The sequence below is a fragment of the Columba livia genome, chromosome 16 (assembly GCF_036013475.1).
Source record: "Columba livia isolate bColLiv1 breed racing homer chromosome 16, bColLiv1.pat.W.v2, whole genome shotgun sequence".
Classification (NCBI taxonomy): Eukaryota; Metazoa; Chordata; class Aves; order Columbiformes; family Columbidae; genus Columba; species Columba livia.
The window spans coordinates 4490191-4513618 of record NC_088617.1 but is presented as its reverse complement, the minus strand read 5'-3'; the positions used below and the strand labels follow the sequence as shown (position 1 = coordinate 4513618).

General features: G+C 52.2%; 1 long non-coding RNA gene across 1 annotated transcript; it reads right to left on the bottom strand.

Moving 5' to 3' along the window:
* Positions 1-209: 209 nt before the first annotated feature.
* LOC110358964 (uncharacterized) lies at positions 210-8478 on the bottom strand. Its single transcript, XR_002413813.2, has 3 exons — positions 7758-8478; positions 1770-1861; positions 210-1534 (listed from the first exon to the last, which is right to left on the bottom strand). It is a non-coding gene; the product is annotated as an uncharacterized LOC110358964 (long non-coding RNA).
* Between the last annotated feature and the right edge of the window lie 14950 nt (positions 8479-23428).

The window sequence follows — 23428 nt, the reverse complement described above, 5'->3', positions numbered from 1 at the left end:
CAATTTGAAAGCTGCTGCAGCCTCAGGATAAGGTTTCCAGTACAAACACTTAGAGGTTTTTCACTCCAAGTTTATGTTCCAAGACTAATTTCTCAATATTCATTTAGGGAGGCTGCCTTTCTGTGGGTGTAAATTGGTGTAGCGCCTTGGAGAGGCCTGCACTGATTTATATCACTGAGATGCTGACCCCAAATTTGCAGTTTGCACAAATGTTCCTGCCAATAAAGCTGTTATTTAAAATATTCACAGAAAGTGAACCCAGGAGGCATGTGAACATGATCCAAACAAATCTAATCAAAGCTTTCATCCAGAAAATTCTTCCTTGCTATAGAACAAGAATCCATACATGAATACTTGTCCTCGCTTTGCTGGGGCTGAAAAATATCAGCTTGGAGGCTCAGGGTAACTGGTATTTGTGCCAGGCTGAGCAATTACAAGTCCTGGCAGCTCTAGGATGCCTTGGAGCTCCTTTGTTCTCTCCCTGAATCCCCATCCTTATGGTATCTTTCTTTGTAAAGAAGCTCATTGCTTAATTCGGACCGGTTGGGCCAGGCTGCAGTAGAGCAGAGCCATGTGCTGCTGGCTGTGTGGGGGAAACAGCTGGAGAAAACACCCCAGCAGGGGCTGACAAGAGACAGAGGTGCCAGTGTCAGAGGAACTTGAGTACCACCAGCTTGGTGGAGCTGATCCAGCTGCTGCATCTCATCTGGCCCAGTAGCTGAGGTGCTGGCTTGGAGATGTGAATTCAAACCCTTTTTTTTTGGGCAGATTCTGTCTGATTTTAATCACTGATAACTTGATCCACACAAACTATCCCAGTAAACATACCTGGGAGGAGCTAATCCAGCCCTTGCAGCAGCATTTCAGAAGGCTCCGTGTTACCCACACACTCCCCAGGAAACTGGCTGATAAATACAGACACACAGCCAGTGCAGACACAATATCCCTGACAAGTATCACTGGTTGACTGCCTCAGTATCTAAACTACTAATGGTGCTGGTGCATGAACCTTCACATGTTTCAGTGTCTTCACAGCCAGCCCATGCTGCTGAGACACAAATCCACCAGCAGCCTTGCTGGTAGATGAAATACTTCTCCCCTGGCTTGTAGAAATAGATGGGGAGCGATTCCCTCCCCTCTTCTAGCGCTACCATGGAAGGGCTAAAACAAGCTGTGAGCTCAACAAGGGACAAAACATACCAGGGATTGCACTGGAATCAAGCCCAGCAGGACCGGGGCATACAGCAAGGGCAGACCTGGGTGTCCCATGGGTGTGGGTACACATTGTTCCCAGTCCTAGGCTGAGCTCTTTTCTAAGAGCACCACTCCCAGGACTGATTCTCACACCCCAGCAATGGGGCAGCCTATGGGGACACTGTACTGGTGCATCTCACAGTCTCAACTGGGAGGCAAGACCAGGTCTGCAGGAGGCATCTCTGACCTGTTGAAGTCCAAAAACTGGAGGTACATAATCCCTTGCTGGTCTGGCCCCTTCCCGTTTTCTCTACTCTTGTCTTTCTCTTCCGTGTTTCACCTGACATTAAATAGAAATCACCCCATCACTCACCATTTTCTTCCTCAGTGCCTCTCCAAGAAGCTTAACAAACTAATCCAGCCCCCCTGAACCATCCTCATTTCATTTGCTCTCCCAAAGCCCTGTGTTTTTCTGCAGGATTCCAGCAAGATGGCCCTGCAGGCATTTTCCAAGACAGGAGAAGCTTCAGACAGCAACAAAAACGTGTAGAATTTGGCCTATTCTGTTCCTTTACCTTTCAGTGACCTCCAGGCAGCTTTAGACAGGCAATGTCTTCCCTTGCTCCCTGCTGTGCCCCAGGACAGCTCCTGCCAGCCCAGGTTCCTGCTGAGGAACAAGCCACAGAAACAGAAAAAGATAGAAGAAATGAGACAGGTGGGGAGAAAAAGTTGAGTTGTCTGCTAATGTAAGAATTATTTCCATGCACATTTGTTGCTCAACCAAATGATTAGAGCAAGAGCTTTCAGTGCAAGATGTGCTGCTCATCCCTGCTTCCACCCTGCCCAGGCATCAAGATGGTCATTACTGGCCAGTTTGTGGTGGGAGCAAGGAGCCTCACGCCTTCCAGGGTTTCAAGTTCTTGCTCCTTGGACACACACGGCTGCTGACGTGGTCTGGCTGCTCAAAGGGGCTCACACAAGTTTTAGATTTGCATTCATTGTGTTCACCTAGGAGGTTTTGGCCACAACATAGCTGGAGAAATCCAAGATAAGGTCTTAAACAGAAGGCCTGACCTCAGTGGTACCTCGTTATCCTACCCCTTTCCTCCATCCCATTGCCAGGGAATTGCCCAAGGACACAGACTTTCTTCTCCTCTCTGGGAAACCAGGCCTGGACATCACAAGACAAAGATTTTTGTCTCCTGTCACTGTGCTGGAGAACAGTGCTGAGCAGAGGGGACTGCTCCTTCTGCAGCACCAGGACTGGCACCCAAACCCACTGCTGCAGCTCACCAGGAAAATCCCATATTTGGAGCAGGGGATAAAAAGAGTAAAGGGATCTCTTCTGCATGGCATTGCAGAAAGAGGCTGGGGCAACAAACTGCCCTGACATGGAGGGTGTTCTTCCTCCAGCGCTCTAGCCAGGAAAGCAGCCAGGTTTTGTCTGGACACCATGAGTTTCATGATGTGTCTGGGAGGACAGACAAGCATCCCCCAGGATGGTCCCCTGTGCCACAGCTGGTCTGCCTGGGGATGAGGTCTCCAAGGGGTGCAAAGCCCAGGACAGGGTCATCTGAAGGACAGATGCTCTCAGAGGAGACTTCATGCATTCCCACCCTGGCCATGACTTTAGCCTTGACCTGGAGGGCTTGTCCAGCAGAAGCCAATTAATTCCCTGTGCCCAGCCTGAGGGACAGGGTCACTCAGATCCACCTGCATCACCTCCACATGCCATGGCTGCCCAGGACTGCCAAGCATCCCACTGGGCTCCCCCAGAAGAGCAGCAGGACCTGCTCACCACCATCTCTGTGAGAGCATTTTACAAGCATGGCAGATGAAAGAGCAGGGAGCTGTAAAGAAGCTAATCCCAGCGTCTCCCTGGGGCCTTTTCGAGTCAGCTTCGGCTCCAGTCAACACCTCTCACATCAGCCAGAGCCCAGCCAGGCTGCCCCAAGGGACTGGGGTGCTAATGGCTTTCAGGTGCTGCAGCAAGGCTTGGAGAGGAGCACAGGGAAGGCTCTCCCTCCTTCCCACCCTTGTCCCTCATAAAGTCTCCTCAGATGGCTCCAGGTTCTGTTCTCAAACAGATATTTCATTGCATGATGCTGATTTCTAGGCTACCTGGCATACATTTATAAGGAATAGTTCTTACCGCAGTGGGAAAACATTCTTTCACCCCAAAATTAAAGTTAAGTTGGGGCCAAAAGCAAAGAAAAGAGCATAAAGAGCCTGTCAGAAATCAACAGAGCTTTTTAATAGGCTTCCAGAGATCATTTCCTGCCCAGGTCTCTTCTCCCCTGCTCCCTTTGTTTCAGGATGAAGTCTCCCTCTGAGCCAGCATCCCACCAATAGCTCCTGTACCACATTTCCCAGTAGAAGTGATGAGGCAGTCAATGGAAAAAGTAAAAGGTCAGAATGGAGCCACACCAGCACTGTAGAACACAGCTACAGCTGGGAATGGACTTCCAGAAAATGTCCACCCTTCCTGATGACAATCCTCAGATGTCCTAGAGATGATACAGTGAACACAGCTTGCCAAGGAGGAGGAGGCCTCACTGCAGTTTGGGAACTCAAGCACAATGGAAGAGGCAATGGCCATCCCAAATGGCAACTGGGAAAAGCAAGAACCCAATTTACAAGTGCAAAGGAGCAGGAAATTAGGTAAGCAAGCGTCTGATCTGTGACAAACTGGGCCACCAACACATCATGTGGGCAACAAAACAAAGAGCCAGTGATGAACCCAGCAAGCCACCATACAGTCAGCAGCAGATGTGTTCAATTAGCCCCAGAGCCAACATCCAACCAAACACCAACCTAGCCAGCAAAAAATAGACAATAGACTACTTGTTCCATCAAACAGCTGAGTTAATAGCAAAAACGTGCAGCGAGTGAGCAAGCAGCCAAAAACCCACGCCAGCCACTCAATAAGTCAATTAACCGAAGACCCACATAATCAACCACTTCAGTAGAGCCGAGCAAATAACTCACAATGAGTTATTTATCCACTGAATTTAGCCTCTAGTTTTGTTTGGGCCATCTCTGTGAGCACATGTCAAGTCCCTTCAATTGATTTTCAATTAATCTCATTTTGGCTTGTTTACTCAGTGCATGGCTGGCCAAAAGTTAACATTTGAACTGCACTCATTAGCTTTGATTGCCCAGGAAGATTACATGCTGCTCTCTAGTCTCAGATTAGATAAGTGCAGTTTTGACAGTGAATCTCAGTCCCCAAAAATGCTCAAACAAGACTGCTGTTAAGCAGCCAGGACACAGTCATCACATTATTCAAAGAAAGAGCTCAACAAGTTGTTATTGAGCACTTATCCAACCATCCAAGATGTTCAACTACATAGTCCCACAGGAAGAAGGCTGGTCATGGTACTCAAACAAGGTTGGGAAACTGGAGGGTTTGGGTTTAGTACCCTAAGGTTTGGTCCCATTTCTGGACATCTTTTCCATCCCTGCAGGACAGTTGCTGAAGACACAGTTCCACAGCAGGCAAAGGTGGCCCAGCTCTGCAACTACAGCCCCTTGTCTAGGGTGCCCTCAGACCCTACCTGGGGTGTCGCAGGGTTTTCTGCAGGGCCTCCTGTCAGACCTATGCTTCTAATTTAATGTTCCTTTGAGAAGTGCCTCCATGGTGGCAAGGTAGGGGACACAGCCAGGCCAGCTCTTTCTGGCAAGGGCTGAGGTCATAGCAAGGCTCCAATAGCATCTGGGATGCCCCAGGTACCGTCAGAACCTTAAAATAACAGCAACACCACCCTGAAAAACCCAACCGCCTGATCAGGAGCTTCTCTAGGCTGTGTTTCCCATCCCACCAGGCTGAGGAAAGGCCTGCATAGTAGCATGGAGACCAGGGCTGCTGTCCTCCTCCTGGGACATAAATTCCTCCTTCACTTGTGTTATACTCTTTCACCTGCTGCCAAAAGACCACAGGTCTTCTCATGATGGTCAAACATGCAAAACCATTGCTCCTGTGGAGCTGCGCCACAGCAGGATCTGGCCAATGCCATGGGTCACACTGTCCTTCATGGAGCCAGATACCACCAAGCCATGGCCATTCCTACACCAATGCTCCAGATGATGGGGAAGGTACCATTCCTGGCCCTCTTCACCCCAAATTGGCCACTAAAAGGATCAAGCCAGGCAGGCTGGGCAAGCTCCAAGCACAGCCTCACACAGCTAAGGGAGCTTTACATCCCTCTGCTCCTGGGGCTGCCGCGAGCGCTTTGCATTGGGCTCTGGCCGGGGAGGAGGCGTCTGCTGCCAAACCACATTGTCAACTGCTTCACCGCTGCCTGTGAATCTCAATCCCGCAGGCAATATATAACCAGCGGGAAATACACCATCTCTGAAGTGCGAAGTGGAATATCAGAGGAACGCTGCTATCTCCTGCTTCTCCGAGAGGCAGTTGGAGATTAGGACTAATAGCACTTAGCTCGCTTCAGCAGCCAGCCGAATCAAATGATCTTTACCTACCCTTATATCCCAATGAATCGCATTTGATTTTTTTGCCCAGCTCTGAGCACAGAGCAGCAGCACAGTTCAGATCTTGCTGCTTTCATATGCAGAGGATTGTGCAAAAAAGCAAACAAAACAAAACCCCATCACCCTCATTACCCTTGCAAATCAAGCCTGTGTTTTTAATCTAGACAGCATCTCCTACAGTTCCCACTGCAGATTCAGGTTTGAGCTCAACTTTCAAAGAGAATTGACCTCTCAAAATCCAAGCTCGGCTGTGAGCACTGAGCTTCAGCTTTGAGACCAAAAAAACCCTACTGATTTCACATTATTTCCATGCAAAGCTATAAATCAGCTCAGGCTTGGCTTGACTCTAGGCCAAGGCTTGACTGAAAGGTTCATGAACCTTAAGGAATCTTTTGACAAGCTCGGTCTGAGATTCAAATTTGTAATGAAACCTCAAAACAGTGAAGCTCTGCTAGCTTCATGTAATTTCAGGTTTTGTTGTGAACATTTCATGTAGCTCTGGGGACGTAGTTACACCAGCATAAATGCAGTTACTCCTTAAAAATCAATAGAGCAGGCCTGGATTTATGCCGGTGTAAGAGCAATCAACCCAGCCCAGAAAAAGAGTTATTTTTATTCCTTGCCTTCTGTTTTGCTAGAATCCACCCAATAAAAGTTCCCAGCCTGAGTCCAGACTGTAGAGACACAAATGCCAGTAGAGCATAAAGCCCAGCATGTGTCTGGAGGAATTTGTGTAAATCAACAGGGTTACTCCAGCTGCATGAGGTTGCTTTGCTCATGTGTGACTTGATCAAGCTCAATAAAAACCAACGAGAACCCAAAGAAACCCCTTGCCCATCCAAACCTGCTAGTGCCTGAGCAGTTTCTGGGAGAGGAGACATTTACTGGGCTGTTGTCCTAAGTGGTGACTGTTTCTGAAGGGCAGAAAACCCACCATGTCCCATCAGACTGTCCGCAGGACAGAGGCTCCTGCAACCCTGAGAGGGCTCCCTTGGTGCTGGGCTCCCAGCAGATCTATCAGGCTTATTCCCACTGATTTTTCACAGAGCCACAAATTTAATAAGACAAATTGAGTTTGCGCTCTGGAAGGAAAATTCTGTGGGGCTAAGGGGATGCTGTCCTCCACCCTCACTCTGATTTTATATCCTATCTGCAGCCATGGGTCAACATCAGATTGCTCTAAGTGGGATAACTGATGCGAGGTGCTGGGACAAAGCCCATTTCACTCCTTTCTATCCCAGCACGGGAACCCATCTCTGCAGGTCCGGCTGGATGGCTGCTGGGGTGAGGTACTTCTGCTCCCTGGCCTCCTGCCTGCACAACAGAGAAATCCTGGGGTGTGAAGCCTTGTGCACAAACAGAACAGAGCACAGCAGCTGGGTGCTGAGCCCCAGTGCCCTGCAGCAACATCAGCCCTTCCAGCAGACCTGCTCCACTGCAGCAGCATTTGGCACCAATTACGGCTCCTTCCTATGCCAAGTGTTTCCTACAGTAAGACAGCAAACAGCAGGAACTCCCCTGTATTTGCTTAGTTTAAAAAATTTCTTATTGCGATGGTTTAAGACCTGGCAGGAAGCTGGAGCTGTTTATTTACCCAGAGGTATAATGCAAAGAAGCATTCTTGCTCTCCTGCTCCCCATCTGTACCCCAGCCCTCCCAAAGGCTGGCAGGCAGCTCTCCTTTCACAGCTCATTTCAGTACCCAGAAAGCTGCTGGCTTTCCTAGACTAAGCTCAGCCTGCCTTTGTTTTAATACCACACCCACTCTGGAGGACTAAGGTGCTTTGATGCATGCTCCCTTCCATGCCTGGGGAGGGAAGGTCCTATGAGGCAGCTGGGCCATGGCTCAGCAGGTACCTGCTGTACTGACAAAGATAACACTCCAAACCTTAGATGCCAGCTTGAGCTTGGTCCTACATTTGAACCCATCTTTAAGCAGATAGAAACTCTCATGCTATGGAGTACTGCCTTATTTATTGTTAATACTGCAAACCATTTGTACTTAAAATATAGTTTTCAGAAAAAAAAAAAAACAACCCACAACAGTAAAGAAATTATTAGCTCTTATCCTACCGGGAGCGAAGTCCAGGAGCAAGATGAGTGATCAGGGCAGAAGTCATGCCATTGTCAAGGAGAAGCAAGAGCAGAATTAGTGTAGATGAGCCAGGAGCCAAGGGTGATGGTATCATGGGGCACCTGCACTGACGGAGAGTAACCCTGCAGGCACCAAACACAGCAGGTAGAGCTAGGTGCTGCTACCAGGATCCATCAAGAGCCCCAGGGAAGGATAAGCCATGTCCAAGGTCTATACAGGGAGACAAGTCAGGAGCAAAATCAGTCAGAAAAAGGACCAGAGATAACCGTTGATGCATGATCAACACCCACCCAGAAGCCAGAACAAGATGCACAACCCTAAGCCAGCCCAGGGCTGAGCTTAAATAGAGTCAATAGTGAAAGTGTGGGTGGGGTTCCAGGTGGGGCTGGTCAGGGCAATGGGTGTGCATTGAGGTGCACCTGAAGGTGCATCAGGACACCTGGCAGACGTGGGTGCAATACTGAGGTACAGAGGGAAGGCTTGCCTAGATGTTCAGAGCTGCCAGGTATTTGAAGTTTCCTCTTTCCCCCCTGTCACACAGCACAGAAGACAGTCAGAATTTCCAGTGTTCAATCTCTTTCTTCTCAGGGCTGTGAATGGGTGTCAGAAAGGTAGTTTCACGGCTCTGCTGTCAGCAGGGATCAGGACTGGCCTCTCTCCCCAGCAGCAATGCCGAGCATCCTCTGCAGCATGTCAGTGTTCCCCTAGCAGCCATTCTGGCAGGAACCCGGAGCAGCAATCCCAAACTCAAGGGAGGGACTGTGGGTTGAATGCATTGCAGCAGACACCAGGATTTGGCCCCTGAGTGCCACGCAAGAGGGGAGACAGCCCACTGGGGAATACAGAGTTATTCAAATTGGATGCAAGCTACATTTTATCTTATTGGAGTGAGCTTGGAGGTGATGTAATCACTCAGTGTGCTTGTAAGTTTGGGATCGGGATGAGATGCTGTTTATCATGAGCTGACAAGTCAAGGAAGGATGCGAGAAAATGATCTGGGACTTCCCATGCAGGACTTGCTGGAGCTGCGCACCGGGCAGACGTGACTGGAAGCCACAAGGATTAATGGCCCCTCTGCTGCTGTACAAGGCGCGAATGAATGAAATTCTGTTCCCCTTACAAAGGAATGCCATTAATTCAAGGGAAGATAGTCCAGATTTTTCTCCAGTGCGATGAAAGCAGAATTTGGCCCCTGATCTTGCACTGAAAACGCCTGTCTAGCAAGTTCAGAGGTGCTTCTTTCCATTTCTCTTTTGGTTTGATTACAATTTCTTATGTAGAAACATTTTTTTTCCAGTAAATGCATAGAGAAAGGAAAAGAGAGAGATATGCAGACAGGCGAGTAGAGGCACTGGTGGTCAGGAGGGAAGGAAGAACAACTGAGCAGAGGGAAGCTCTGCCTGGGACACAGCCACCTGCTCCCCCCTGGGCAGAGTGGGGAGATGTTGGGGTGCAAGGGGTAAAAAAACCTGGCAGGGGGAGATCTTGGGCACCATTGTCACCTCTTTGGCTGGAATTCATAAGTAAACAAGGAGCTGACTGAAACTGCTCCTGCTTGCCAGCAGTCCCTCTTTGGTGCTCAGTGGAATTTGGAGCAGGAGGGGGCCAGGTGGGGTCCGTGTTTGCTCACATTCCTCTTCATGCGCTGGTTTCGGGATGCTGGTGGAAATCAGGGGACAGCAGCAGGGCAGTGTGTGTGGCTGGGAGGGGTGACAAGCTCCCTTGGCTCTGGTGGCTTCATACCCAGGTAGCTGGGCCAGGAGGGGGAGGTGATGCCATACGGGTGATGGGGAATGGAGCGCAGGGACAGGGTTTTGTAGTGCAGAGGACCAGGTGAGTGAGCTGGGAGCACTGGGAGGGCTGGGACACCCGCTGGCACATATGGGAGCCCCAGCAGATCATAGAATCATAGAATAGTTTGGGTTGGAATGGACCTTCAAAGCTCCCCCAGTGCCACTGCTGCCATGAGCAGGGACATCTTCACCAGCTCAGGTTGCTCAGAGCCCCGTCCAGCCTGGCCTGGGATGTCTCCAGGGATGGTTCATCCACCACCTCTCTGGGCAACCTGGGCCAGGCTCTCACCACCCTCAGTGTAAAAAATTTCTTCCATGTGTCTAGCAGCAGATGAGGCTGCACCATTCCCCAGCAAGGCACTGAGTCACCAGGGTGCACAAGGAAGCAGTGCCCTGACTGATGTCCCGCGGGCACACTAATGCTGTGGGTTCTCCATCCCCTGTGCCTGGTCCCAAGCAGATGAGCATCCAGGAGAGACAACCTGGCACGTGGTGGCCCACCAGCCCAGCTGTGCCGAGCCCTTCTGCTCTGGGCTGTGGTCCCACCAAGTTTCCAGCTCTGGGGTGCCCTGGGACCACCTCCCCCACTCGATCATGCTTCACAAGTTATTTCTGTGCAAGCTCTCTAACTGTTGGCTCTGATATCTGTCACAGCAGGGAGCTTTACCTAATTCCCTAAATGAAGCCAGTGGTGTCTTTCCTTATGGAGCAGCTGGGATGGAGCCGCTTTGCTGTGTGTCACCCAGAACAGTGGCAGGCTGAGCTCCGCCGAGCTCCACTGCCTGCCATGTAACATCACAATTGCCACCCGCATCCTGCTTGGAGATTCTCCCTGCTGGCAGGATGCAATGGTACAACAATCTATAAGCAGAAGCAGCAGATGTTTGTTTGAAAAGAAAAAAAAAAGAGGCAATAATCCAGAATTTTGCTGATATAAACACAATACCAGCACTGACTACAACTGAAGGAAGACAAAAACATCCCGAAGACATAAAACATCAGGCCCCTTGGAGAACCTCCAGGCTACATGCACCAAACTGTATCAGCCTCAGAGAAATGAGTGCTTAACCCCTTTTCAATCTCTTCCGCAGTCCAGCCCTCGAAGATTTACAGCAGGCCCTATTTGAATGAGGGATCTTCCTTGGCATGTCCCGCTCCTTTAATTATGGGTGAGAAAACTAACAGCTGCCCTGCAGACACTCATCTGACCGTCCCATTCCCCTCCCTGTGGGACATGCAGCCCCTTCCTCGCCGTCAGTCCCCACTGCCTCCACAGCCCTGCTGACACCTCGGGGCCGTGCCGTGGTGCCAGGGATGTCCGTCTGCTGAACGCCCGGTGCTCAGATACCTGCTGGTCCCCATGAGCCGTGCCAGCAGCCGGCGCACCCCTGGGATGCTCTTTTAGGAGAAGGTGCCCTGCTGCCGTGCTCCCCTGCCTGCCCGGTGAGGCACAGCCGGGCGCAGGAGCCGGTGCAGCCATGGAGGGCAGGGCAGGCAGCTCAACCATGCGGTGTTGCAAATTCCTCTGTGCCGGCGCCGCTCGTTCCCAAGCCCTAATTACGGCAGTGGGGCAGGGACCAGCCTGGCGCGGCTGGATCCCGGGGTCAGGCCGGGCTCCAAGAGCCAGCCGTGCTCCAAAGACAGCCCTGATGTATTTTGACAGGACTTAAGGACACCTGCTACTTTCGGAGATTTTTCTCTTTTGCTAGCAAGCTTTCAAATGAGCGTGTGTGTGTTGACAGGGGCAGATATCACTGGAGGGTGTTGAGGAGGGAGCAGGAGGGAAATCTCCAGAGAACATGTCAAGAAGAATTTTTCTCGGCTGCTCACCCTACACTGAGCAATGGGCACCGAGGAACCAGCATCCCTTGGACCCGGCTCGCATGTGCTAGCTTCAGTTATGAGGCCTTACCCTATTATTTTTAACGGCAATTTAAAGCCAATTAGTAGCTTTAGTTTATGGAGACCACACACATGCCCAGCCCTTGTATTTACGCTGGATGGCTTCCATTTTGGAAACTTTCTTGGCTTTCTGTCCATCTCCAGGGTACTTTCCGGACTCCACCTTCCCCTGCCCAGCCCCTTGGCCTCCGGGGAACCAAGAGGATTTATGGCCAAAGCATTGAGAGGGAAACTGAGTTACCAAACTTTCCCATCTATCAGAAATGCCTCGAGCTGAGCACAGCTCCAGGCACGGGAGGGGGACTGCATGAACTCATGAAATAGAGTGTGTTCTGCTCTGCGGGTGTGATACAGAGAAGGGCAAACTTTTTTCATGTCAGTGCCAGGCCTCGTGGGCTGCAGCTGAGGAGCTGCACCCTGGTAGATCTAGCAGTCTTAGTGGATTTGCCTCAAACAGACGTTGGAAAGCAAAACTGGCCGTGTATGTTCATTTCACCGGCTCCATTAGAATCACAGAATCATAGAACAGTTTGGGTTGAAAGTGACATTTAAAGCTCATCTAGTCCAACACCCCTGCAGTGAATAAGGACATCTTCACCAGCTCAGGTTGCTCAGAGCCCCGTCCAGCCTGGCCTGGGATGTCTCCAGGGATGGTTCATCCACCACCTCTCTGGGCAACCTGGGCCAGGCTCTCACCACCCTCAGTGTAAAAAATTTGTTCCTTGAAAATCACCCCCCGTCCTCTCTCTACCTTTTCTCCTGGTTTCCCAGTATCTCCACCCAAGGGACTGCCAGCCCAGGAACCAACAAGTCCAGGCTCAACTCTCCCAGCACAGTTCTGCTGGGGACATCATTGGGGTGACACCGTGCAGGGTCCCTGCTGCACAGCAGACAGGTCCCATGGGAGATCAGCTGCCTGTATTAGCACAGGCAGGTCCTTGGTAGGAGTGACTGGGAGCCCAGCAAGGAATAAAAGGTGATTTTGAGCCTGGGAGCCACCGTCCCACATGGTGTTACAGTGCAGAGCTCCTTTGTAAAGTGCCTGGTGCAGTGATACAGGGCCATGTTGGCCAGATCTCCCTGAGTTTCCAGACACATTTTATCTGTATCTATATATACATACACTGTTTTGCAGCCAGTGGGAAATGAAGGCTATTCTCAGCCTTGTTCCCTTTCTGCTCATTACCCACGCTACCTCTTACTGGCATTCACTAGACCTGTGCTCATTGTGTATCAGAGGAGAAGCCAGGAATTCAATAGGCAGTGAAGGTGTTTGATGTCTTCTCCAACTGCTCTCCCACCTCTCCAGGAGTGTTTTGCTGGGTCGGAGTGGTGAGATCATGTGAGGAGGGCTGGAATGAGCATTGCTGCACATCTCCCCTGGTGTTGGAGCCTCTCCGTCTGGCTGCTTTCATGTGTAAAAGGCAAAACAGAAATACACCTGACCTCTGAACCTTGGACAGGCCCTTTCACCACCTCAGAGCACTTGACATTATCTCTGTTTTACCTCCTTCCTCTCTTTGCTCCAAAGCCTGGACACTTACGCCAAGTCTGGTTCTCAGCACATCTGCTCTTTCAAAGAGTTGGGAGATCCCAAGACGAGTCAGTCCCAGGGTCAGGACTCTGACATCTGGTCCAGCCTTGTCTGAGAGTCACCTGGGGAGCTTGGGAAAGTCACGCCACTGTTCCCAGCCAGGGCAGCTCACTGCTGGGCACGTGTGTCCCCCTGGCCAGCCCCTGCTGGCCGCCTTTCTCCAAGGCTTCCCCTCTGGGCACATGCCCAGCACCTCAAACTCTTTCGATGGAAAGAGCCTCGTAAATGCCCCATGGTTTGATGTCCCATGGTAGGAATTTCGCTGTCCCACACCAGTGGGCCTCTGCCAGCCCACCTCCAGAAGAGGAAGGTGCAGAGATGCTCCATGTAGTTTCACATCAGCCATCAAGACTTTGACAGGTGCTTTCATGTAATGCCATTTTGTGTGATTTACCTGCAGCTTCCCTCTGCCCTGAGGTTCACTCCACCCCACAATTTTAGAGAGATTTCAACTATTTTATTGTCTTTCCTTCTCCAGACCAAAGCCTGCTCACAGCCTCCCTGGCATCGAGCTGGAGCAGCACAGCCATTCCCAGCTTTACGCCAAGGTTAACTGAGCAGAGCCTGGTCCCATGCATGTTAATTGTTCGCAGACTCATTATTGCCCTTGCCCGGTCTTTGTTGTTTCCTTGGAGGGCCTGGGAGCCACAGACCTTGTGTGCGCCGGGTCCCAAGCAGAAGAGCAGCAGGAATGGGAGCTGGCAGCTGCCGGCCAGGGGCTGTTGCGGGGGACTTTGTTCCACCGCCTCTGCTGGGGCTTTGTTTTTCCATCTCCATCCAATGAAATAAACACTTTCACATGTCACAAAGCCTTGCGGATGGGGCTTGGGAGCTTTGCTTTTGCTTCCTGCATCTTTGTGGACCAGCTGCTCCCGCCGGCCTCACCACCAGGCCAACTCACTCAAGTGCCATCTCCAGTGCCTTTAGATGAGTGGTACCTTTGTGCTCTCCTCCTGGGGACTCTGGTGGCACTTCTCCCCAAGGAAACAATTTCCCTGGAGGAACAAAAGCTGGTGGCTGTGGGACATCATGCAGGACCGTCCCTGCCATGGCTGGGAGTGGAGGTGAGCCTGATGCCATCTCGGGCAGTTGGGAGGGACAAGGAGCCTGAGCACAGCAGGGCTGTCCCTGCAAGGGACACCCCCGGGATTCCCCTCTCCTCTCACTGTGGGACCCCAATTGTCCACTCCAGCTCCTCATCCAAGCCTGAGGCTTTGTGCCCCTGGGTTTCATCCAGACCTTTCCCCAAGACGCCTCTCCCCTTTCCTGCCAGTCCAGGCACCGTATGGGGAAGGAGTGGAGGGGGGCAAGGGACAGGGAGCATGTTTAGGCCCCATTGTTTCTGCTCACAGACGTGGCAGTCCCGGCACGCACTGCTGCTCCAGCTCTGGCAAGCACAGCCCGGCTGCTTTTATATTTCCTGCCTCTGCTCCCAGGCAGCCCCGAAACATCCCAGTACCAAGGCGCTGTGCCGGCTGGGACCCCTGCCGAGGTGGCTGTATTGGGTGGTACCAATCCCCAGGGGAGCCCTGAGCCTCCCGAGCATCACGGGATGCGGGCAGTACAGAGGAAATGTGCTCTCCTGGGACATCCAAATTAGTGTCACCATCTGCAGCAGGTGACAAAACAGGCAGCCCTCTCTGCCCTCCGCTGCTGTTACCAGGGAGGTCAAGGTCTAACCTGCACAAGAGCAGAGAGGGTCAAATTCTCCTAAAGGTCAGGTCTATAGTGACCTGGCTCTTTCCAGGTCCTTTGCTGCATCCCAGGAAGAACAGATGCACTTGTATTTTGGGGCAATTGCTGCAGAATTAGGGGCTCCCCAGAAATCAGACCAGGGTTACAGGGAGAAGGCAGCCCCCCAGCAAGGGACATACTGGGCTGGGAAATCACAGAGCAGGTGGCAAAGGGAAGAAGTAGTTCAATGTCCCAAATCAGAGACAGGCTGGTCCTCTCTTGTGCCTCAGCCTTGGACCCCAGGTTCTTGGAAAACCAGTTTTTGCAGCATCCCAGGCTGTGGGCCAGGTGGAAACGTGCTGGCTCCTCTCCTTCCCACCGCGTCCCTGGATCTGGCAAGTGCCACTGGCGAGATACCCAGCACAGACATTTTGTGGCAGAGAGACACTCACGTCCCCACCGTGTTTGCAGGCTGGCAGCTTGTTGTCCCCCAGGCAGGTGAGCCCAAAGCTTCCCCTCTGCCTCTGCCTCTGCCTCTGCTGCATTTTGGCTCTGGTTGTCTAATGCCATAAATAAAAGGCAGGATATAAATAAATAATAATAACAAAAAAATCCCCGCATAAACACATAACAAATCAAAATGACCCCGTCTGTGAATGAAGGGAAAGAGAAGGCGGGTCCCTCCCTGGAAGTCTCAAGAGCTTCCAAAAATAGGCTGCAGCCCTGGCCAAAGCGTGCACAGCCAAGGGTTTGCTCGCTCAGCGCCAGCACCGGAGGGGACCAGCGGTTTCCCAGCCACTCCTGCCCTGGTCCAGAGCCCACGGACCGATGGGCCATGTTCCTCTCACAGGGGTACAGCAGCCGGCAGCCCTGCGGTGCAGCAAATGGCAGCGTGAAATCTCTCCAAAACTCAGGGTGAAATTGTTTTTTGTTGCTCACAGCCAAGAAACCCACTGGCCACAAAACACCTCGCCCTGACACATTTAGCAAAGGTGGCATGGTTGGTGATGTAGCTGAGATGGTACAAAGGGTCTTATGAGTGTGCATGCACCAAATATCATCACCCAGCTGCCTTCCAGCCCTTCTGATGGCTGCTACACAGACCTAGAGGATTTTCCCCATTTTTGCAGAAGCCTCCATGCTGTGTTTGGTACAGGCAATCAGACATTTTCCACCTCCAGACACCTGCAAGAGTGGTGGCTGTATGGAGTGGGAGGGTGCTGGGGTGCAGGAGATGGCAGAGGGACGGTGCTGTCCCCACAACAGCCCCTCTCCCCACTGTGTGTTCCCCCAGGCTTTGGGCTTCTCCCAAGCCTTGTTGCAGGAATGCTCCTCACGTCAGCCGCTGCCTCCCACATCTGGGAACCACGAGTGGAGCAATGGGGCTGGAGATGGAAATTTGGGCTCAGCCCCACTGGCTTACCTGTCCCAGCCCCGCACCTGGTGCAGGGGCTGCACAAATCCCACCCAGCACCCCTTTCCGTGTTGGGGGCACCCCAGGCCACACATATCTGGAGAGGATCTGCCATCCTATGGGTGATGGTGGGAGAGGGAGACACGGAGCTGAACTGGTGCCGAGCGGGTGCTGCCTGTGCAGGGGGGCACAGCCTCCCCACACCCCCAGTCAGAGCCACATTCCTGCCTTAACCCGCTGACGCCGTGCAGCGAGGGTGTGCACGAGCACACACGTCCTCCCAGAGCCCCAGCCGGTGGCCAAGAGACTCCAGATGTTGGAGGAGCTGTGCACAGCTGCTGGCCAGCAGCGGCAGAGTGGGAAATAAAGAAATAAAGAATTGACACCCTTCCTTTCCCTTGGACAGAAAGAAAAAGCAGCCCAAGAGTCCCAGCTACCCTTGCCAGCACCATCCCTCTCTCCCAGCTCTGTGACAATGCCTGACCCCAGCACAGCAGTGGGACATTCCTGTGTCCTGTCCATCCTCCTCAGTCCATCCTCTGTCTCCCATGCCTGCGAGGTCACCCTGGGCAGAGCCACCACCCGGTTGGGCGAGGGCAACCAGCAGAGACTGTGGCGTTACTGGAAAGAGAAAATCTCCCTGAGTAATCCCCCCCAGTGAGCTCAGCAGTGCGGGATCTGCCTGAGAAATGAGAGCATGGAGCAGGAATGTCAGGTATTTCCTTCTGCTCCCCAGCGCTAGAGCAGCCCCAGGTAGTGGGAAAGGGCAAAGGAAGGGACTGGTGCTGCTTCCCGCATCCCTTTGCTGCTGGGGAGCTCTGTGGCATCTTACGAATCACAAGGAAAAACTGCAGTGGTGGAAACAAGACTGTGTCTCGCTGATGAGATATGGATCTGATGCTGTCAGCTCAAATGGGAAAGGAAACGGAGAAAAAGTCTTCAAGGATTACAGGAGATGTTATTTGAAGATTAGATGGATTGAAACCTTTCAGCAGTGTGGGAGCTGGGAAAGAAGATGCCTCAGAGGGGGCCAAGCTCTGTATTTAAAATGAAAGTATTTCCTGGGCCATCAGCCTGGTGTGCCTGTGGGAGTAGGGTGTCGGGGGCTTCACAAAGGCACCAAAAGCACAGAGACCCCCAGACCCTCCCATAGCACCTCTGGGGCTTGGCTGGACTCCCGACATGGGCTGTCCAGCAGGAGTGGAAGGGAACCACCCCTTGAAAGCAAAGGGGGATGCAGGAATGGAGAGACACCAGCCCCCAGAGTTGAATTCAGGTCACGGTCTCACTGCCCCTTGGTTTTATTTCTTCCTTTGCATGGCTTGCGGTTGAAACTTAAACCGGCTCATCTGGTCGGCTGGACGATGGGGAGCAGGGCTGCAGAGCTGGATCTTGGCACAAGCCTCGCATCAGCTCCGCATAACCCCCAGCCATTTGTGCATGATGGAAAAGCACAGTAAAGCTTTTGCTTCCTCGTTTGCATAAGCATCGCAGCGATTTCCATATAGGACTGGGAGAGTAAAAGGCAGTTGGTGGTTTTGAAGGCTGGGACAGGATGGAGAGGGGCTGGTGCGGAGATGCAGGGGAGAGAACAGCAACTACAGTGAGGGGCTGTGCAAGCAACGGGGTTTGCATCTCTCTGAGAGTAAGAATCAGTGTGTTTTACACAAACAAGCACTGCCAGCGTGGAGCTCAGCTGAGGCAATTCAAGCAAAGACATGAGTGTTCTTGTGCCTGCGTAGGGTTCCCCTCTGCAGAGTGTGCCCAGTGTGGGCTGCAGCCTGAAAATACTCCCCCAGCTCCCCCAGTCCTCCCAGTTTTCCCAGAGCCGTGTTTCCAAGTGTTAGGTGTGCGAATGCAGCGCTTGCCTGCAGCTGCACAGCAGATGAGCGGTTTGCTGGCCTGTCCGGTGATGCTCTGCAGGCACTCCCTGATTCCACGTGCTCCTCCAAAACGCACCCAAGCACCAAAAGAAACGAGCAGCTCTGTCTTTGCCTTTACTGAACTCAGAGGCTGAAACATCATCACCTCTATGCTTATAGCCAGGGATGGGGGCAGGTTCCAGCTTCACCAGCTCCCAGAAGTTTATACATTGGAAATCAAAGGAAATAAAGCAAAACAAGAAGATAAACCAAAAATTAAAATGTGTTAGTTTACATTTACCTGCAACATCTTCCTCAGTGGCCATGCCAGCTATCCCCACAGCATAGGGCTGTTGGGGTGTCTGTGTTGCCCGCACGCCTTTTTGACATCAACTCTTCTTCTCCTTGCAGCTGAGGCACAGGGCTGAGCAGAGACGGTCCCTCAAGAGCCAGCATCAGCTCCGCCATGAGCAGGGCATCTCAGCAGGGACAGGATCCGGCCCCTCTTCCCCCAGCTGCTGCCATCAGGTGCTGTGGGGATGCCTGGTGATCATACAGTGTTGTAACTAGGGTATCAAATTGTTTGGCAGCAGGAAGATGAAGACACAAAGGGGAGGAGAAGATGCTGGGGCTGCATGTGGACATGTAGGTCCAGGGGTGGGGGAGTGTGGGACTGGCTCCCCATGGCTCTCACTTTTGAGGGTCTCGGTGTCCCCCACAGGGCTGAGAGGTTTTTCTTCAGTGGGAACATGCATTTTGCTTTCTCCTTTTCTTTTTACCTGGCCAAAGCCATGTGGAGTTTCATCCTTCTGAGAGCTGTGTCCTGCTCCCGAGCTGGGCTGGGACTGGGTGTCAGGACACTGACACCTTGGCTGCTTCCACCAGGTAGACAGAATGAGATAAAATTAATCCTCCAAGATGATCTCAGCAAAGAGGAGGGCAGGGTGAAAAAAGAAAGGCAGTGGTTCTGGCTGGGAGCCCCATCTGTCTCTACCCAGCACGTCCTGCCACCTCTCACCTTCGCTCCTACACACACACCCCAGATCCCTCTGCTGCCAGGGCAGGGAGGCATCTCGGGATGAGCACGAGGAGGACCAGGAGCGCTGTTGCATTTCTGGGGGGAAAAGGATGGCGGCTTTAAAAAAAACAACAAAAACCAAACCAGAAGTCAGGTAGCTGCCAGGAGAAAAAGAAAAAGATCAAACATATTTTCCGTTGTGTCTTGGCTGTGGAAGCGGGGTTGTGACAGCCATGGAAAATGGGAGGGATTAGGTAATATGCTGGGATTTAAATAAATAGTTGAGAGAGTGGAGGTGGGGGAGGAGATCTCAGAGCAAACCTCCCCCCCTGCACCCCACACATCACCCCACAGCCCCCGCGATGCCGCAGGGACAGCAGCTCCGGGAGGTGTGCGGTTCCGCTGTGTGCTGGCACCAGGAGCACGTTTCGAGCCACGGCAAGAGATTCTGGGAGCAATAAAAAAGGCGCTTTCCCCCCCCTCCACTCCCTCCTCTTTTTTTTCATGTGCTGCATTTCCTTCTCTCCGACAAATGCAGGTTTCAGGTTCCCGAGCATGGGGCTGCGGTTTGAGAGGAGCAATGGAAACTCTCTTGCTGTGGGAAGGGGCCAAAGGCCCAGGGGTACTGGAGGGGAAGGAAAATGGGGCTGTTCTCACTGGGGTGTGGAGGCTCACAGGGACAAGGAGCTAAAAACCCTGCGCTCTGCCCTGCACCGGGCACATTTTTCATTCAGTCTGTCCTGTCTGAGGATGAGGATGATGATGTGTCTGGAGCTGATGCCACCTCCCAGGCTGGAAGAGGAGATCTCGGAGGGTCCCATCACCCAAAAGCCACCCTGAGCCGCATGAGTGACCCACAGGAGCGTCAGGGCTGGGTGTCCTGGTGACCCCAACCCACCGCCACCTCCATCCCCTGCTCGTGCATATCCCATGGGAATCTTCCCTCCCTGGCTGATGGCCAGAGCATTCGCCTCTCCCAGACAGCTGGGCGAGAAGCGAAAGTGCTTCTCCCCATTCCCAAGTGAGATCTTTATTTACAGGGACTTCAAATATTTATCTAAAGTGGGGGGCTGCGGTGGGGATGTCGGCACGAGGCTGCCGGGTCCCGCGCTGGGCTCTGCAGCTCTGCTGTCACCGCTCCTCGCCCTCTGTCAGGCTCCTGCTCTTTATTTATTTCCTCGAGGATCTTCCCTGCAGTAAATCACTGCTGGAGGGGGGTTGGTCTGGGGGTGACAGGGTTCAGCTGCCTGCTGGGGTTTTGGCTGTGATCTGCAGGACCACCTCTCCTCCTTCTTACAAGAGCTGTTCCTCCAAACAAGGAAAAGCAGCAGGGTCTCAGGAGGCTCTTTTCCTGGATTTGAGAACTCTGACTCAATTTGGACAAACCTGGAAAGCCGTCATCTTCCCTCTGCTTCTCACTACCTGGGCATTTAATCCAGGGCCCGCCATGAAAGTACAATTGCACAGGTTGGGGCAGCCTGATACTGTCTCAAGGCTCCTTCATGCTCCCTATCCCGGATTCCAAGGAAGATATTTCAACCTGGGGCTTGCTTTCCAATCAGCAAAGTATTATTTCCAAGCCTTTACAGCACCAAAACAGGCAGAGCTTTTCCCATTGCTGCTCCCTTGTGGCAGGGGCTGCTTCCTGATGGCTTCAGCAAGGGATGGGTTTGTAACCCAGGGTCCAGCTGCCGGCTCTGTGGCTGGAAACAGCATTCCCTGGTCCCTCACGTGAGAGAGTGCTCAGGGAGAGGGAGGCTTGCACCTTCTCCCACCCACCCACAGCCCCCGTGTCTACCAGCCAACTCTCCATCCTGGCCATAATCTGCTGGGCTGGAGAGGAGGCAAAGATGCTTCATGCAAACAGACTCTCCCCCAGTGCTTTACAACATCGGTCTCAAAGGACGGATTTCAGTTCAGATCTGCCCTGCAAGAGCAGTTTGCCAAAACCCTGTAGAGGAGTCCCTGAGAACCCCCTATTTCTGAGGAGTCTGCAGGTTCCCAGGGTGCAGATGCAGCTCACCCCCCAACCCAGCCCGGATAGCCTGGTCCAAGTGGTGCAGCACCAGGGTGCAAAACTATCCTGCATGCCTCAGTAAAACCGAGGGGAAATGACCTTGGTGAAAGTCCCCAGGGGCACTGTGACCTGCATCTTGGTGAGGCTGCCCAGGGCACATCAGGGTGCATCTCCCAGGTGGCCCGTTTCTGCTGGTGGGCATCAGCTGGGACATGCAGTGACAGGACCAGGACGTGTCTGGAGGGAAGGTCCAGAGTCAGTCGTGGGTTCATCAGGAATCAATTCCCAAATGAGTTTCTGAATGTGTTTTCCCATTTCCGTCACCCACACAGGCTCCTCCAGCAGGTAGGCTGTCTGAGAGCAGCTCAGCCCGGTGAGGAGTGAGATCTGCTCACCACAGCCTGTGCTCTCATCAGATAAAATATCCAATGAGAAAGAAAAACGAGTTTCTGGATTAGATTCTGGCATGAATAAACACTTGTGCTAGAATTTGCCAGTCTTTCAGGAACTGCAAGTATTTTCCCAGTGTCAAATGTTCATGCAGATAATGTATAAATAATGACATCAATTATGTCAGATATTACAATGAGCAGAGCTCTGGGCTTTGGTTCATAACAGTATCTGCAAATCAGTGTCTTAACTTTTTTGCTCTTCTGGGATGATTCCTCATGCTCCAGCTCTTTGGGGCCAAATGCCTGGGTTTCTGGCCAGGGCTGTGGCAGTCCACCGACACCTTCCTTGCAATGGGACCGAGCAGTACATCCCTATGAGATGGCAGAGCAGTGCTGGGTGGTTTTGGGTGAAGTGTGGGGTGTGTAACCTTCTAGGGGGCATCTGGCCCCCTGCTATAGGTGAGGCAGCCCTGTCTGAGGCACCTTCTGGGGTGGAAAGCCCAGGCTGGGCTGATCTGCAGCCCAGGAATTGCAGCAGGGGATGTGGGAACATCCAAGAGGGTTGTGATCAGTCCAGGAGCATTTCCCTGCGGGACCAAGCAGAGCAGAAGGAATGTGGCAGCCAGCAGTTACACCTTTGGAGAGAGAAATGGGGCTGAGGGAGGTGGGGGCTTCTCTGACTCCCCCGTCCACCTCTGTGCCTCTTGGAGGTTGGACCTGGAGGGTGGGAGGTACCTGGGGGAGCTGGGGACAATCCCAGGTGTGATGAGCAATTAATGATCCCCAGTTCCCACTGGTGCATGTCTGGGGTTCACCCTCTGCCCCTGACCCCGTTGTCCGAGGGAGCACCTGGCACTTGCAGAGTAAGCTCTTTGTCTCTCACCCCAGTCCAAGGAGCTGCTCCTCAGAGACACGGGTGACCGGGGAGTACCTGTCTGCCAGAAGCACAGAAAAGCACCAGATCCAGCAACTTTCCTACTTGTCCAGCTAGAAAAATGACATCCACAGGCTGCGGGTGAGGAGAGCACTGGTGGGAAATAGCAAGGCAAATGCAAACTGAAGCTAATCTGAGCCTCTGTTTTTTCTCCAGATTACTCTATTCACAGTCTTCCTTTGATAAAATTGGTAGAAAATCAGAGGCGACACACACTGCCTTCCAAATGCAAAGGAAGGGATAGAGCCAGAGAGAGAAGGCAGCTCCAGCAAAGTGTGTGGTGCAGAGGGGCCATCTGAGAGGCATGAGCAGAGTAACTGCACTCGATTTGAGAGCCCGTCTCCCACCTTCCTCCATTTGCTGCTCCCTCCTTGCAGGACTTCCCCATTAATGTCCAGTCTTTGAGTCTGTACATTAGAAAAGGAAAGAGATGAAAAATAAAGACCTTTCGTTTTCAAAGCTTGAAGCAACTGGACAACCCCTCCCAAGGTGATGGCTGCAAAGATGAAACCAAAAGAAGGCACCAGCTTCATGTCAGCTGGGAGTAGTATTCTGGAGCTGATGTCCTTGTCTCCTCTCCATCTGTCCCTTCTTCCTCCTGCCCTCAGCTTGTCAGAAGCTTGGAATCAAATTCCCAGCAGTTTTAATTGTAGGTGGACCTAGTAACCCCACCTGTAATGAAAGTAGCCTGAACTTTCAGTTACAAAGCTCTGATTTAATTTGCTTTTAACTTTGTAGACTCATACCACTTGGCCTGAACTTCTCTGGGCTGGTTGCACATTAGGCAAAATAGCACCAAGATTTGCAAGGATGGAATTAAGGAAAAAGAAAAGCCTTTTCTGCACAAGAGCTTTGGCAACCTTCTGCTCTGGCAGGGAGATGTGCCTCAGCCCAAGATGAATCTGCTGGCGATGAGATGAAAAGATACCCAGGTTATAACCTCTGAAAAACTGAAGTCTGTCTGGTGCATATGGCAGAAAAAAAAAGAGAAGCTGGGTTTAAATTAATGTATTTTATAGCCTGATGTGAAAGGAAATGGTGCAGCCTTG